Source organism: Schistocerca cancellata, chromosome 2 (genome assembly GCF_023864275.1).
Source record: "Schistocerca cancellata isolate TAMUIC-IGC-003103 chromosome 2, iqSchCanc2.1, whole genome shotgun sequence".
NCBI lineage: Eukaryota > Metazoa > Arthropoda > Insecta > Orthoptera > Acrididae > Schistocerca > Schistocerca cancellata.
This window is the reverse complement of record NC_064627.1, coordinates 383,696,733-383,700,390: the sequence shown is the minus strand read 5'-3', so window position 1 is coordinate 383,700,390 and position 3,658 is coordinate 383,696,733.

The window sequence follows — 3,658 nt, the reverse complement described above, 5'->3', positions numbered from 1 at the left end:
AAATGTTTAATGAAACATGTATGGAAACGAAGGTTCACAGAATCGTTATCGCACACGTAAGTCTATTTGCTTATAACTATGGAGAGTACTTTGTTAGTGTGGCCCATAGTCAGTGTACAGCTTTATATCTATGTACTACTTGCACTTGTAACATTGTCTGCACAGATACTGTGTATATATGTCGCTTTATTTTTGATTTAGGTGTTCCTTCATTTTCCCTTCCATACAAAAATGGTTCAGGTCATTCCTTCCTAACTGTCTTGTTTCTTTCCTTATCTATTCTCAAGAGTTTGACTGAGGATAATATTTGGAAATAAACATCTGTTTCATACCTTCCCACTCTAGGAATTCCTTAAAACTATTACTTGCGAATTGCAATAATGGATAATTTTTGTGGGTTGCATATATTGACAAAGTGTTCACTTAAGCAGTTGATTGTGGAGGCCATATTTCCTCATTTTATTGGATATACATTTATGTATTTAGACCAGCATTGCACAAGGACAAAAATATATGTTACCCACCTCTTACTTTTCATAGTTGGCCAAAAAATTCTGCTGCTGTTAGATTATGTAAAGTTTTTGGGATTATAGGGTACATTTTGTATGGTACACAGATATTATGTTTTTAACTCTCTGCCTTACTTCACGTGTTCTTAACACCTTCCATATTTTTCTGTTTAGATTTTTAAAGTAATAGAATTTACTCATATATTAGATACATTTACACATACCAAAATGCACATATCCTTCATGTACGAACCATATTAAATCATTTTCTACTGTTTGTGAAGTACATAACTTCCACTGGATGCTGTACTCTAGTAACTTCCGAAATAAAGCACCTTCACCTGTCATCCTCATAGACTTTTCTTATGATAATAGCACTGTCTGCTCTCATTGTTGTAACTTTGCTTTAAAGTATTCATCTATTTTTACATATTTTTTTATTCATAAGCCTAACCTCTTTACTTGGTTACTGATATAATCTGAAGCTAATAAACTGGTGGACAAAATAACTCCTGGTCTTCCAGTTTTTATCATTTCACTCATATCTGATAGTAGTCATGACATATAGTTAACTTCTATTTGATATTCCTGAAGGAATAACACCCATTGCATTAATCAGCTATGTAGAAACCCACATTCCATAAGGAAAGATAATGCCTGATGATCTGTATATAGGGATAATGATATTAGATCCCAAAATTAGCATCTGAAACTTTCACATGTTCCATGCAGTAGCTAACAACTCTTTCTCTGTAACTGTATAGTTGTGTTCATGTGTTTTTACTTCTAATATTGAAGGCTATGGTGTTATGTTCCTTTATCTTGGGATATCATTCACCTTGGAATATTTCACAACCTATACCATATTCAGGTGCATCTGTTACCAATTTAAATGCTTCATTCATTACAGGGTGTTTTAATATAGATGCATCCACTAATGTTCTGAAAAGTCTCTTACGTACCTTCATTCCATACCTATTTGGCTGTCTGTTTTCATAGTGATAATAATCTGAGGTCATTGGTAGGCTGACTTTGTAAGCAGTGATGGTGGTATCTGACTCACTCCAGGAAAGAGCATAATATTTCATATTTTTCAGTTCAGGACAGTCTGTAATCATACTTATTCTTCCTGGGTCTGGTCTTATCCATGGATTGCTACTAGATGTGCTAAAAACTTGAGTTCTTCTCTTCCAAAATGTAATTTTTGTAACTTGACTGTAATTCCTTTTTCATAAACCTTGTGTAAAGTTGTAGTTAACAAAATACAGCCTTCTTCCCAAGTCTTGGACACTAGAAAATATCAAATATATAGATAATTAACTCTTGTAATAACTCGTACATAAGACTTCATCTACTGTTTGTATGAATATTGAGACTGAAATATTCTGTCCAAAGGGCAATACTCAAAATTGATATGACTTGGTGTCACACAAAAATTCTGTATACCTTTGTGAATTCTCCTGTAATTCTTCCTGCCGGTACCTGTCAGCCAAATCCATTAAGCTAAAATACTTCCCTTGCTCTAACTTAGCTAGCAATTCATCTCTTCATATATGTCTATCTCTTTCTGTCTTTCTATGTTCATTAACTGTTCATGGATCTAATATCAATAGCACAACTCTCACAGCTTTCTTTACTAGTAGTAAGGGACTGATAAAAATGATTAAACTCCTTTATGTTATATTATTTTCTACTGTTTTGTTTATTTCTTCATTTACTGTAAGTCTTAAACTTGTTGGAATACTATATGGCTTGCAAATGAAATGTTTTAGCTTAAATTCACAGATGTACTCACTGATCACTTCTACTCTATTGGAAAACACACTACTATACTTCAGCGAAATACTACACATATCATGCCTTTGTTCTGCAGTCAGTAGATTACATTCGTATGCTTTAATCTTTATTTGTTCACTTAACTCATCAAAATCCATTGTTGAATCTGCTTGGCTCACTACCTGAGCAGTAGCAACTAATAGCATTTTATCTAGTAACGCGTTTTTGCTATGTACTAAATTATTTATCTTAAATGGCACTACATATTTAGAACCTTCACTGTTCCAGTATAATACTTTGACATCAAAAGTATAATTTTACTTCATGTGTCAATAACCAAACAATGTCTAATAGTATTTGTTAATTCACATTGGGACTACTAACAGAGTTTGTCTGATCTTAAAATTATTTATATCTATTGGTAGCCATGTTTCTTCTCTAATTAACTTTTCTTCAGTTCCAGTTATTCTTTTGATGTAGACTCCCGTCACAGGTATTGTGGGACAAGGATTCTTATTTCTAATCATTTCCAAAAATTCCTGGCGCACTTAGGAAATCTTAGTTCTTAAGTCTATATAAATGTCTACACATTTTTCCCCACACTTTTCCTGTTTCTATTGGTTTTGCTTGTTCATCATCTACCATCTTATCTTCTTCCAATACCTATTCACTTGTAGAGATAGTCTGCATAAAATCATTTGATATCTCAGTATATGGGCATATGATTGTGATGTTACATCCTGGATTCTGACCCACATTCCAGGATGTTGCCCATTTTCTGTTACTATAATAAGATAATTATCCATTTTATTTCTTTGTTTAGGAAAAGATACATTAGGTTTTACTATAGCGTCAATGGAATTTGTGTTACTGCGTACAAATACCTCTGAATTGTTATTTATTTGATTATTTCTCAATTTGTTGCCTCCGTGTTGTATAATTTTTTTTTGTATGATGTAAGTTACTTTCTCTTTTCTTTTGAAACTTTGGTGTATAACGGTTAACTTTGCTATATTCTCCTTGATTGAAATCTCTGCTTTAGTGTGTCAGGGGCTTCTATAAAAGTTAACAGATCCTTTACATTAGTCCATCCTCTGTACCAAACTTCTTTCTGTACGAAGTAAGGTAATCTCCTAATCAGGACTTGTACCAAATGTTTTTCCTCAACTGTCTTTTCAAAATAGTTAGATTTAGTCAAATGACAGTATATTTCTTACAGGTATCTCATGTGCTATTATAGTACTTAGCCTATAGTAATTCCAGTATTCTTGTGTACTCAGTGACCAATGGTTTGTTTTAAATCTTGCCTGGAAATCATCCTGAGATTTAAATTTTTCAGAATGAGCAGTTCATCATTTCCCTTCATCAACAAC